This window comes from Heterodontus francisci, chromosome 37, assembly GCF_036365525.1.
Source record: "Heterodontus francisci isolate sHetFra1 chromosome 37, sHetFra1.hap1, whole genome shotgun sequence".
In the NCBI taxonomy this organism is placed as follows: Eukaryota; Metazoa; Chordata; class Chondrichthyes; order Heterodontiformes; family Heterodontidae; genus Heterodontus; species Heterodontus francisci.
In genome coordinates, this window is record NC_090407.1 from 5,132,918 (window position 1) to 5,148,084 (window position 15,167).

Genomic DNA, 15,167 nt, shown 5'->3' on the forward strand with positions numbered 1-15,167 from the left:
GGGTGGTGGGCACCTGGAACGCATTGCCAGCGGAGGTGGTAGATGCGGGCACGATGGAGTCTTTTAAGATGTATCTAGACAGATACATGAATGGGCAGGAAGAAAAGAGATACAGAACCTTAGAAAATAGGCGACATGTTTAGAGAGAGGATCTGGATCGGCGCAGGCTTGGAGGGCCGAAGGGCCTGTTCCTGTGCTGTAATTATCTTTGTTCTTTGTTCTTTGTACTGTCGTCACCAGGCTGCCAAATAAAAAAAAAGTTACAGTTGAATTTTCTATTTTCACTGTTTGAATTTTGAACCACTCAGCCAAGTGGCTACCAGAGCTGTGTCTACTTCGACTTCAGTTGAAGGAGTGTGTGAGCTAAAATATTAATCTTATACTCTCAGGCCCTGGGTTAAGGTTCAGCCCTGATTGGTGAAGGCCCATTTTCTGTGTGTGGGGTGGGCTGCAAGATCCCAAGTGAAATGAGTTTGGGCAGCCTCAACCAAGTCTACAACTGACAATAATTTGGCAGCAATTAACATCAAGCGGTCAATCTCACCCCAAGGAGCCACAAGGATGACTGCTGTGGAAAGTGACAACATCCACCTGGTGCAGTTGGGTTGCTGTTGTGCAATTGGAACTCAGGAATCTTACTGAACACAGCGTAGGAGGAAAACTCGTTCTACATCAGACCCAAGGCTGTTTGAAACTGACAGTTGGTGTTAAAAGTGGAAAATGCTCCATTTCCTTATATCAACAGCATTCACGTTGATGAACGCAAATCTTACCAAATAAAGACTTAAACAACTATTCAGATTGATGGCCATGAAATTACCCCATCAAAGAGCAGGTTGAAGATACAACAATCTCCTATCAAGTTTGTTCAGAGAAATACTTATGTTATTCTATGAAATCTCCTGAATAAATCCCCAAAGTATTAGAAATCTGGGATAACTGTGTACTTGTTGCCTCAGTAAGGTTGGCATCCTTCCATCTATGAAAGATGATGGACACACAGCAAACAGTCCATTTAGCTGGGATGTCTTCTCTTGGTGCACTTTTGCTGATGGCTGTGAAGGCCAATCCTCGAGAGACAGGTTCTGCCACTAGTGCCCCACGTGATGCTGCCAAGTGACACTGTGAGTTGTTGCTTTTGGTGTTGGTGCCTGTTGCCAAGCTGCTGTAGACACTGGTCATCATGGCAATGCACACCAGTCCACAGGATGTGTCGCCATTTCCCTCTTTAGCCAGTTAGTGACTCCCAAGTGCAATAGTCGACATTTAGGGCCTTCATCTCACGCTTGCAAGCATCCTTGAAGCAGAGCTTTGGGCACCCCACTGGTCGTCTGGCCCAGCTACCTCAACATACAGAAGATCCTTGGGTATGGGACAGTCTTCCATCCTGCAGACGTGTCCGATCCACCGAAGCCGCCTCTATTTGATTAGTGCCAACACACTTGGGAGCTCTGCCACATTTGTGATTTTGTCCTGCCAGGATATACCCATAATGCACCGCAGACAGCGACGATGGAAATTATTGAGCTTCTTTTCCTGGTAGCTGTAAGTCGTCCATGTTTCACAGCCATACAGCAAGGTGCTGAGAACACAGGCCTGATAAACCATCAGCTTGGTCCTAAGGGTCAGCTTGGTGTTATCCCATGCGTCTTTTGCAAGTCGACCAAAGGTGGTAGCTATCTTCCCTATGCAAATATCGAGCTCTGCATCAAGGGACAGATTGTCTGTTACCATGGATCAAGGTAGCAGAATTTTCTAACCACTTCCAGTGGGGGGGGGGGGGGGGTTTAGTGTGATCAGGGGTGGAGATGCAACACCTTGTCCCATGATCACGATTTTCTTGATGCTTATAGTCAAGGAGAGCAAGTTACAGGCACAGGAGAGACAGTCCATGAGTCTTTGTAGCTGAGTTTCTGTGTGAGTGACTAGCGCAGTATTATCAGCAGAGAGGGGTTCTCTGATCGGGACATGATGTGTTTTTGTCTTTGCTTTCAGCCTTGATAGATTGTAGAGCTTGCCGTCTGACCTAGTGTGCAAGTAGACTCCTTCCATATCTGCAGGGAAGGCATCAGGAGCATAGTTGTGTCCTAACCCAGTACTTGGGATGCATTATCTATCAGCCAATTTAATAAATTCACTGAGTATGGGGTTAGAGAAATGAGTGCTACCTTTATCCACATAGGTTAACGGCTGGATTTTACCAGGTCTCTGGAGAGTGGTCGGAGGTGGGAGAGCTGGTAAGATCGCAGCGGAAGGCGTCAGAGAGGGGATCCCAATGTCTTCCCACTGCCATGGCATGTTATTCCGGGAACCTTGGGGTGCGGCCACACACTGGGTGGCCAATTGTGGCAATAAGTTCCCAATTAAGGGCCACCTTCTGCCCTGGCTGGCATTTTACTAGCGTCGGGACGCGCTGCCACCATCTTGGGGAATCGCCAGGTAAACCCTGGTGGCCATCCAGCAGGTTCCATGGCCCACGGAGGGCCCCTCCCCCCCCGCAATGGCTGCCCCCATGGCTATGGTGCTACTGCTAGAAGGTATACCCCCCCCCCCCGCCCCCACCAACACCCCCAATCCCCGATTGCCAGGATCTGCCTGCCTGGCCCTAGCAGGGTAAGAAAAAAACGTACCTTGACTTCAAGGTCTCCGCAGCATGGAGGTGCCCTCTCCTCCTTCCTGCAGCCTCAGCTGTGGCCACCTCCAACAGTGGTGCTGCTGACACCGCAGTGCTGCCAGCCCTCTGATTGGGCCAGCAGCTCTGGGAGGTGGGCCGCCATCCTCAATTGGACGGATGTCCCTGCGTCGGCCTCTTAATTGGCTGCTGCCATTAAAATGCTGCCCAGAGTCCGGCCGCCAGCTTGTGCGGGCTCGGCTCCTGCTCTCGGTCCTGGCAGCAGCTCTACTTACCTTCACATAAAATCCAGCCCCGAGAGTCTTTATTAATGCACATCGTGTATACGTGGATTGTAATTTTGTTCCTATAATGTTTCTCCAAAACATCCACTGGAATAAGTTTCAAATACCTGGGAAGTTAAACATGATTAAATAGAAAAATGCATTTCAACATGAGAATCATTGAATAATACAGCACAGAAGGAGGCCTTTTGGCCCATCAGGTTTGTGCTGGCTCTTTAGAAGAACAATCCAGTTAGCCCCACTCCCCTGCTCTTTAGTTTAGTTTAGTTTAGAGATACAGCACTGAAACAGGCCCTTCGGCCCACCGAGTCTGTGCCGACCATCAACCACCCAATTATACTAATCCTACACTAATCCCATATTCCTATCACATCCCCACCTGTCCCTATATATTTCCCTACCACCTACCTATATTTTTTCTCATCCAATTGCCTTTTGAAGGCTGCTATTGAAACTGTTCCCACCACCCAATCAGAAAGCGCATTCTAAATCCTAACCACTCCTCATGTCACGTCTGGCTCCTTTGCCGATCATCTTAAATCCATGCCCTCTCGTTATTGACCATACAGCCATTGGAAACAGTTTCCCTTTATTTACTCTCTCTAAACCCTTCATAATTTTAAACCTCTCAATCAAATCTCCTCTTAGCCTTCTCTGCTCTGAGGATGGTATTTGAAACTGAAATAGGTAGCAGACATTTTAAGAGGCAGTACCATTTATTGAACAATAACTTTCTTGTTGTTTGTACTAAATTAAACAACATGGATAGAAATCAGCACCTGTCCCCTCCCCACCCCACACCTCCCTTCAGTAGCAGCAGTGAACCAGAGACAGATTTTGAAAAGTCTTTTTTTAAAAAGGAAACCTTCCTACAGAACCAAAGGAGCATGATTGCTCTCTTGGTTACCGGCGACACCCAAGCCCAAGCCCAAGCCCGAGCCCTAGCCTCACGTCCCCGCAGCTCACTCCCACCCTCCACTCGTTTTTCTTCTTCAATTACATTAAGTTTTGAGTAAAGTGAAAACTGTAAATTATTTCATAGTTAAATAAAAACCTCAATAAAGACAGTGGTTAAGAGTGGCTTTGAATTACAGTGGAAGTGAATTTACTCCATGTTCTCCAGAGGTCTGATGGTAATCAGTGCAGAACAGACTGAAGTTGGCGTAACTTTAATAGGATACACAAATGTAAGGCAGCTGTGTGCTGATTGGTATTAAGTCCCGGAATGACAGCTCTGCAATGTGATTATATTTAAAGCCACAAATAAAGGCTCTAATTTGTTGCAGTAAAACAGGCATCGAGTTGAGATAAAATATGCTCATTATACCTTGCACACGGGAATTGATAAGAATGGTTTGAACATCTCATTTCAGAATAAATTTTTTGTAACATAAAGATATCACCTTCATGATGTGCACTGCACTTAGCACCTCTATGATGCATAGAGTATATTGTTGCTTGTAAAACTCTTTTCCTTCCTTTTTTTTCCACCAAATGACTCTCTTCTCCTGAAGACTGACAGCACAAAACTGACCTGAATAAGCACTTGTTTACAAACTAGTTCAGGGGAGGTCACTGAATGGTGAGCGAGGGAAAAGGAAATCTATCACACTTGTGGATTCTGGGTGGTTTGCTGATGTTATGTGGGGGCATTTCACTGCGATCGAGGGAGTTTAGCTCTCCATGTAACAATGCTACAATAGGGAGTGTTTGATGGTGACAAGTCCCAGTTAATTTTTGTTTATTGTTTAACTCCGGCAGGCAGTGAGCCCACCAGATGATGTCAGCGGGAAGCCCGGCCCCGATCTGTTTTTGTGATTGCTCCTTATTATAAGCCAATGGTGTCCCCTGTAGGCAGCTCAGTGACTGGGAGCGATGGAAATCCGGTGGGGCAGCTGCTGTTTAAAGGCAGCCTCTACCTCTTAAAGCAGGGGGGTGTGGAGAAGATGCACTTTTCATATGCTGGATACTAGCACTCGTTTTTCGGAATCTGCTGGTGAGATGACTGCAACCAGGGCTTTGGATTGGTGCCAATTGAGCAAATGAGCAGCAAGGAGGGGATCTTTGTCCCCTGTGATGGTTCCAGGTGTCCAAATTTCACAGCGGCAAAGCAGAGAGTGGGTAGTACAAATAAATGCCACAAGCATTGTTCCCAGGGCCTGGCAACAATGCAAGAAGAAATGTAATGATCTCACCAGAACCGCAAAGGTAGGACCTCTCTTTGCACAGCCCTAACACCAGCAATCTTTCCCTTTCCTGCCTCTCCTTCACTCACAATCACGTTACCACATCTCCTTCACCTTGCACTTGTACACCTAGGACCTGTTAATGCCCTCAGAATAACGTCAGCCTTTGCCACACTTTCTGCTTCTGCTTCTCATCATGCACATGATGTTGAGCTGTCTCAAACATCTTCAAAACCCTTCAACAGGGCACACACTAGCACATTGCCACTCTTCTTGTAGGTGTGTTCCTCCTGCCTCATCCTGCTGGGTCAAAATCCAGGAACTCCCTCCCTAACAGCACTGTACACCACATGGACTGCAGCAGTTCAAGAAGATGGCTCACCACCACCTTCTCAAGGGCAATTAGGGATGGGCAATAAATGCTGGCCTAGCCAGCGACACCCATATAAATGAATAAGAAAACCCTACTGCCTTGCCCACTGCACTAGCTCCCCTCTCAATGACCTCTTCCTGACTCACTCATGGGCATCTGAACCAGACCAAATTCGAGGAGTCTGGTCTGGTGCCTTGGCCATGTGCCACACAGATCACGCCTGGGTTTGGGAACTAATGATCTTAGGTCCTAAGATATTTAGGGCAGAGAAGCAGTTCTCTAAAGTGGTAGGTGAACAATATTAAAAGTATTATGTCTGCCTCCTTTAATATCAATAAGGTGTGCAATATTTTTATCATAAATCAATTACATGATATGTTGCATCAATAACTTTGGTGTATTACAGTGATGGGCGAACTTCTGTCAAACTTCAGCAGCATCCTGCTAAACATCTAAAACAACACAACACTCCAGATGCGTAAGTGTTTGTGAGGAACACCGTGGGAGATTTAATATAATTATAACTACACAATCCACACGATCTGCCAACATTTCATCATGAAATTTGATATTGAATACTGATAAAATAGCTCATTGCTTGCAATCTGGAGGCAAAAAAAAAATTGAAATTTATTTCATGAAATCAAAGTGACATTTGTGATAACATTAAGTCGAACTGTATCAATTAATATTTTGAACCTGGAATTCTCCTCATTCTAAGTGAGAGTCCAACTGGTTCTGATAGGAACAAATATATTGCCCCACTTGTCCATTTAGAATTCTGGTACTAACTGCAGCGACAGAGAGATAATAAAGCAATTGCTGAAAAACGTATAGAGTGGAAAGCCACTAAGTGTACAAAGGGTCATTTGAACTGGATATCAGCTCTTGCAGCAACACTTGTAAAGGGTCTATTAAAAAAAATCAATATACATTTTTAAACTATATGAGATCAGAAGTAAATGGAAACCTCTCAATAGCAACAAGCTCCTTCAGTGCAGCAATAATGAAATACAGGAACCAGGCAGCTTTGGAGTGGTAAGAGTGAATGCTTGAGGATCTAGGGACTTGGTTATAATCCCAAGGTTACCTGTCTGTCCAATCTTCCAATATAAAACCTTGATTATGCTCTTGTCATGCTTAAGGAGCTGCTACTAGTGACAGGCATTAAACAACGCCTCTCTCAGTTGTACCAGTCTGTATGCAATTTTGGCTCCCTCTAAAGCTTAGAACACTACTTGACGGATGCAGGTGCATGAATACTACATCATTGTGCTGTGTGTGCTTGTGCAAGCACAGGACCACTCCAAACATTAAGCACCGTGGGAGGTTTTACTACTTTAAAAGGTGCTATATAAATGCAAGTTGTTGTTGTCTCCAAAATCAAAAAGCATACAGAAAGCTCACTTAAATAATCTTATCAGGGTGGCACATGAGAAATAAGCAAGGATAGATCTGTGCCACCACAGATTACTGACTGCTGCAGAAAGCCAAGTATTTTTCCACTTCTCGAGTATATATCCAGCCAGTACAGCACAAATACATTTTCAGTCTTGGGCAATGTGCTATTGGCATCTGTAATGTGTTAGCTTAAACTACACGTGGTTGATATTTTTATGCAGTGATCTAATTTTTGATGTTAAAAAAAACTTACGAGTCTGAGGACAGCGGAGGTGGTGCCAAGCAGCTCTGGTGATCAATGCGGTGCGTATTGAAGCTTGCTCTGTGTGTGTGTGTGTGTGTCTGTCACAATCAGGGAGACTGGTTTGTGCTTTCATGGTAAAATGGATGATGTTACAAAGCACAATCTCCAAAAGAAGGGCTTGAGGCAATTTTTACCCTACCCACTTGTTGGAATTTGGGCTGGTGGGCAGTTAAGATGCCCCAGGTGACTTACCTCTCAAATTCTCACGCACTTCATCCCAATTCTGATTTTAAACGTTGTCCTGAACAGACAGCAAAAAGCACCTGCCTGAAGCTGCCGAGGTCCTTGTTTAAATATTTAAATTGGTGTCCAATGACATCATCAGGCCCTGAATGCAATTTTAACTCTGGCCCAAGCGGAGGAAGCCAATGAAAATGTGAGTAGAGGATCGGGAGAGGAAATTTAAGTGAAACGCCCACTCTGTTCCTGCTCCATTCCAATTTCAAAATCCTGTTTTTTTTTTTAGGCATACAAAACGCTTGCCTCAGTCGAGTGACTAAATCAGGGTTCTATTGTAGTTATCTTAACTCAGGGGCCGGGGTGGGGCCTCGCTGCTACAACCCAATCTAAAGACCATGGGCCTTTTCAGGGAAGTTTAACACTTTGTTTCGTGGGGCCAGAAGGAGCAGTGGTTGGCGTCTAGTTTGCAATTCAACAACATTGTCATTGATAGGCTTTTAATGCTTAAATGTGCAGTTTTTGTTTTGATCAGCTAAACATCTGAGATGAATGGTATGTTTCTGACCGATGTGGAGCACACTCTTTCCTCACAGCGACAAATCCCATGTCCAGGAACCTTAGATAGGTGTTGGTAAGAGCAAAGACTTAGACAATCAGAATGCACAGGAGCACTGCTAGAGTTTAATGAGCTAAATTCACACAGGTAACCCGCACAACATTTTCTACCTCTTGTCCAGTTATGATTACTATATTAGTCATGACTTGCAGGGTTACCTGAAGCCCCTAGGGACAGCTTTACACCTGCAAGTTCCATCAATGTGCCAGATCAATAATTGAGTTGCCTTAGAGCATTGTGTGTCCACCTGGAGTAGCTCATCGTTTAGTGGTATGACTGAGGCTGCCACACTCTTCCGTCAACTGGCAAGTCTCCTTGGAGCAACCCAAAAGAGATTCAGTGTCCTTTTCACTCCAGGAGAATAATCACTCATTGGCCATTAGACAACTGATGAGTCTAGTCTGGTCCTCACTAGGTAGATAGGAGTGCCTCCTGAGCAGCATAGTGAGAAGGACAACTCACCATATAATACCTGAGTAAATTGTCACATTCTTCCAGACCACAACCCATCATATCCCATCACTTGGGACGTCCTCCCATTGGAAGTACAGAGCTGCAGCAACAATTGCTTGTCACACAATCTGTTCAAGTTGGTGCCAAACCCTGCATTTACAGGCACATGCTCCCACATCCAGCCTTCCAGCTAATGTCATCAACACGCAGTGATGGTGATGCCACGATTGACAGGCCAATACCGTGAGCAGTGCAGAAATCAAAGCGATTACTTTAAATTCAATTCAGCAAACTTTCCATTTTATTAACACAATAACAAAATGGATTTAAATCACGATTTTTGCAGAAGCTATTTATTTTGGTGAGTACTATTGATTTCAACAAAAATAATTGCAAGAAAAAACAGCTTTAAATAATCTGAGATGGCAAAAATAAGGCTGTTGAATTCCAAGAACACTACTCAACCAAGAAGCAATGGAACAGAAAAGTATATGCGGGTCTGTGGTTGGTGGGGGGAATGAGGGGGAAATTACCTTTAGTTTGGTACACCCTCCCCAAAAATTTTGTCCATGCACTTAGGGAAATTAGACAATATTGCACTATACAGACCTGACCCTTGTCAAATCAAAAGCAATCCATTTATCCAGTGGTCTGTAGCTGCCACTGAGTTTGTTCTGCAATAATTTCCATTGATTTTTTTCACAGAACCTTTTACAAATATTGCTTTAAATATTGATTAATTTATCAGTCTAGAACTGCTATTGTTCATGGTCTTTGTAACAACTGTTATAGATAATAGTGTAGACAATTGACCATTTGATCACTCGGATTCATAAATTAAGTCATTCGCCTGGACATCTCACTAAAACCAGAGCAATTGTCTCAGTCATAGAGCAAAAACATGACATGACACAATCTTATAAAGAGTCGAAAGTTAGAATTATAGTTCATGCAAGTTATCATGAATGTTGAAACAGATTGATTAAACAGAAACATGAAACAAAGAAGGTTTTGGTCTCTGTCGGTCCTGAGAATCAAACGTTCCTCAATTGTCCTCAGAGTAGGTGGCTTCACTGACTTTGAACTGCTAATGGTTACGTTAATTTAAATAGCTGCATTCTGTAAAACTGGTTCCCTTTGTTAACAATTGCGTTTGTCCAGGACTTTTTTTTTGGCGGGTTGGATGGTTAAGCAGAGAGTTGGAGACAGAAATGGATGTTTTAATGGGGGGTTCTGTGTAAACTGTTCCTGCTAATCAGAAAATGTTAATTATTGTTAAGGCAACAAATGTAGGTGTGTCATTGAAATTACCAAATGGATGCTATTGTATCTATGAATTTTCATCGCACTAAGGTTAGCTGGAAACTTAAAAACTGAAAGGAAATTACACCAAGTGACACCGCAATCAAATGAGGATGGGAAATTTAAGACTTCAGAAACTACCAATCAAAAGACTTTGTTAATTCCCCAAGACACTTTGCATAAAGGGTAATTTACCCATCACAGAGTTTGTTCATTTATTCTCATTATTGTTCTCAGTAATATTTCTCAGACTGTTTTGTGCTTTATTTGCCTATTGAATCATAAATATTTTAATAGTTTTAGCCCATAAAACTTTAGTCCATGTTTAATAATCTGCCATTTCTGAAAGGTAACATTACAGTTAATCCAATATTCTGATTACAGCAAATTTGGTCATTGTTAATCCTGTGGGCCAGGTAACTCTACCAGGACAGATTATTGAAAAGCTTCTGGATTAAGGTGGACAAGGTTCACTTGCAGGGATTTGGGTGCAGCTGTTTAGAGAAGAGTTCCATTAAAAACCTGAAAATTGTAACAAAAGAACACAACAACGGCTGAATGACTGAAATGGGCTATGCAAATGCTTAAATATAAAAACATTATAAATATATCAACTGTTAGCTAGAGGTGATAAAAGTAACTGTTAAAAGGCGGCAAACCATTCTTGTTCATCAGGATGCTTTGTTATTATTTACCAGATAGCCTCCGCTTCACATTGCATTGCTAATATCATTCTGACTGTATGGCTCTTATTTTGCTTACTGTCAATATGAGAAGGTGGAGTTGCACTCCACATGCTATCAAACCTAAGCGATGTGATACTACCCTCACCAAGGAGTCTTACAGTGCTCTTCTCTAGAGTCAAGTTGGATTCTGAATTTAAACCGCAACTTAGCATCTCTCCAAAATGGAAACTGCTAATGTTACAGTATGAAGCAGACCCAAAGGAATCTTTATTCTTGTGCTAATGTTTCACTCAAAAGATAGGGCTGCCAGATCGCTTTCTTTTATTCAGTACCAGCAAGAGGGATACAGCGCACCATCCAGACATTCATGTGACAATGTTGCAGTTAACAGATGTCTTTTTCACACAAACAAGCCAGATATCAGGTTCCCTTGTAGCAGCACAAACATCAAATGTAAATGTTCTCGAATATTAGGGATTTGAAATGCCTTGAAATACAGAAGTGTAACTCTGACTATTGGTGAGATTATCTTTTGGAAAATCTGCAGCATGATCCAATTGAGCAGGTGTCCTGAGTGCATTTTGTCTGCACTAAATAACCAATATTTTGCAGATACCAGCCATGTGAGTGCTCCACATAGCTTCTACTCATCCCATGACTATCACTGACATGTGGCTCTCTATTACTGTGCTTCAGCTGGAATATGGAGCTGCAGTTATTTTTAATCAAAGCTTTGAGACTAGTGATAAACCACTATTCAGCAAAACTTTCATAACAAATTCTGCTTACAGAAAAAGTCCTGAGAATCGCTGACTGTTGTGATTATTCCAGCGGTATATTCAGACTGCTCCTGGAAGTAGACCCTCATTCCCACATACCAGCGAGTTGTAAACTTATGGTGTGCTCAGGGATCGAACTAAGCACCCTCTTCATTTTATACTGCTCAATGGTTCTACCATATGCCCAGAAGTGATCTTGCATGACTTTAGAAGGTGGCAAAACAAACATTTGATTGAATGTGACTTTCTGTTGACTGACAAACCGATTTATTAAAAGTAAAGGAATAAGGAAACAGTTGTAATGGTGCTAGATTTTACAGTAATTTTTAAGTTTAGCCATCACCCTGAGGAAGTAGGAAGTAACGAATAGTAATGGTAACATATAAGATATTCTTACATGATAGTTTTTTTTCCTCTGAGGGAGTGCTGCACTGTCAGAGGTGCTGTCTTTCGGACGAGATGTTAAACCCAGGCCCCATCTGCCTGCTTGGGTGGATGTAAAAGATCCCATGGTATTATTTCGAAGAAGAGCAGGGGAGTTATCCTCAGTGTGCTGGCCAATATTTATCCCTCAATCAACCTCACAAAAACAGATTATCTGGTCATCACCACTTTGCTATTTGTGAGAGCTTGCTGTGCACAAATTGGCTGCTGCGTTTCCTGCATTACGGCAGTGACTACACTTCAAAAAGTACTTAAATGGCTGTAAAGCGCTTTGAGATGTCTGGTAGTCGTGAAAGGTGCTATATAAATGCAAGTCTTCCTTTCCTTTCTCTCACCATTCACCGAAGCTCTGTAGCCTGACTGTCCTTCTCCAAAGGCCCTTCCAATTTGAACCAGGTAGGCAGAGACACTTTCCAAAAAATGACTAGGGCCTAGTAAATTTAAATAACTGCCCGTTAAACTCCTAAAGAGCAGCCAATCGAGAATATATTTGAACCAATGCCATAAGATGTCTATATTTGAATTGGATGGTTTGACTCCTCTTTGGGACACCCGGTTCAGATAAAAAACTGACAGCAGTTATTGAATAAAAGTAAAGCATGGACACTTTGCTTTTCTGTGAGTGAAGATGGTTACATAACAAAGAATTAAAGAGGCCAAAAGTATGTCAGATCTTAGTGATAAAGGTTTATTTTCTGTCGCAGTCTTTCCTAGTTTGATATGACCACACCTGCTAACACTGGCATTCTCCGGGTGCGATGATTTATTTTGCAGTGGGGATAACCCCTTCTATACTTTCAATCCAACTGGACTAACCCATCCTTGATTTTTAAACACAGGCCTGAAAAATACAGTTTAAACATCAAAAAAATTGAAAGATTTCAGATCAAATGTTTGAGAATATTTAGCATTTTTACGAATACGTTGCAGAAAAGAAGTCAACAACACCTTAATCTGCAGAATTTCTCCCTCTAACTTTGGAAGTCAACAAGGGACAATTCTCCGGCGTAATATAAGGAGTGTCTGACGTGAATCAGTTTGACACTTCCATATGTAAATTCATAAATATGCGAATTATAATTTCATTACCAGTGGTTTCAGCTGGTGAGAATTTTGCTTTTCCCTTCTTTCTTTCTTTACAACTACATTTGTCTGAAAATTTAATAAAGATATCAGCCATAAAAAGACTATCTCCTGTGCCATTATTTCCCAAAGACCCTCTCTCTATGGCCAGGCAACACAGGCAGAGCAATTCATAAAAAATTACTAATAATAAAATATCTCCGAGGTGCCGTTTTTTTTTGTCCTGTAAGCACTTTTGCTGAGAACATGCAATTCCTGCCGGACTGGAGCTCATAGCCTTGCAGGCTAATGAAAGCCGTCACATCGTTGTGATATCATTACTACATTATATTCCCAATTTTAAGCAAAAAAATACAGTACTTAGAAAGTCGAAATTCATAAATAAATTCATGTCAAACTGCACTTAATATTGATTTTGTTAGTGTTCAGATTCAATAATACGGCACTGGATGCATGAATATTTAAATATAATCTTCATTTCTGCATCTGCTAATGGCTCCTGCTCTTCTACACTCAATTTAAACACAATTTAAAAACTATAATGTATTGAAAAATACTGGGATTTAGCAATAAATCATTTGTACAATACTTGAAGCCTTTTATAAGATAGCTCAATACTGGGACCCATGAGACTTTAACAATTAGATTCATGTCTTTTCGAACCTCTCAATTATCCATATACTAGAATTTTGCTTTCAAGTTTTTGGACTTTAATTTTTCTACCAGGACCTTAGGAAATACTTGGTGTTGGATATATGCAGTAAAGGTCAAAGTTCATAAACTACATTTCTAAACCCACTATTTTACCAGTTGGTCCTATCTATGAAAGACCCTCCAATTATGGCTTTGATACATACATTTTGTTCAGCATTTCTTGTTTTAAAGGTGTGCTGTTTGTATTTTACTCTTTCAGCTCAATGTCACAAATTCTGCTTTTTGTTGAATCTTCAGATTCAGAGAACTGACCTGTCTGAGGTTTGATATGTGGATAAGTTACATTCCTAACCTGAAAGCTTGAATTCTCACATCAAACTGAACAACTACATAACGAATAATAGATACCTGGGAATCACTGCGAATCTGCAATTAAACGTCATACACCGTAAGAGTAAAATTCGAGCTAATTAAAAGTGTCATTTGAATCCTGAGTTGAAGTTATAACTCAAACTATTCCATGCTACCCATTTCTTTTCTAATATGTATGGTGAATTGATTCATCTGAATCCAGTTGCTGGCCAGCAGCAGTTTGTGATGGAGGCAGTTCGCCAGTAATCTGGGTTGTTCATGCTTGACCATTTCCGCACTGGTGCATCAATGATTGTGATTTAATTACTGCAAGTGTGTTAAAAGATGAGTTAACATTGATCATCGGGACATAACAATGTTCAAATGTAATGTGGATATAGATATATTGTATATAGCATATTGGTTATGTCACTAACCAATAATCAATTGTTGATTGCTTCATGATAAACTTACAGTGATTTTGCTATTATAATCATTCTGGGCATCACACCTTCGGAAGGAGATATTGGCCTTGGAGGGAGTGCAGTGTAGATTTACCAGAATGATACCTGGACTCCAAGGGTTTAAAATACAACATGGCTTGTATTCCCTGGAATTTAGAAGGTGAAGGGGTGATTTGATCGAAGTTTTCAAGATAGGATAGCTAGAGAGAAACTATTTCCACTGTTTGGGGGGAGTCTAGGGCTAGGGAACTTGCTCTAAAAATTAAAGCCAGACATTTCAGAAGTGACAGGGAAACACTTCTGCACACAAAGGGTTGTAGACATTTGGAACTCTCTTCCACAAACAGCAACTGATGCTGGATCTATTGTTAGAGTCATAGAGTTATACAGCACAGAAACAGGCCCTTCAGCCCATCGTGTCTGTGCTGGCCATCAAGCACCTAACTATTCTAATCCCATTTTCCAGCGCTTGGCCCATAGCCTTGTATGCTATGGCATTTCAAGTGCTCATCTAAATACTTCTTAAATGTTGTGACGGTTCCTGCCTCTACCACCTCTTCAGGCAGTGTGTTCCAGATTCCAACCACCCTCTCGGTGAAATTTGTTTTCCTCAAATCCCCTCTAAACCTCCTGGACCTCACCTTAAATCTATGCCCCCTGGTTATTTACCCCTCCGCTAAGGAAAAAAATTTCTTCCTATCTACCCTATCAATGCCGTTCATAATCTAGTATACCTCAATCATGTCCCCCCTCAGCCTTCTCCGTTCCAAGGAAAACAACCCCAGCCTTTTCAGTCTCTCTTCATAGCTGAAATGCTCCAGCCCAGGCAACATCCTGGTGAATCTCATCTGCACCCTCTCCAGTGCAATCACATCCTTCCGATAGTGTGGTGACCAGAACTGTACACAGTACTCCAGCTGTGGCCTAACTAGCATTTTATACAGCTCCACATAACTTCCCTGCTCTTATATTTTA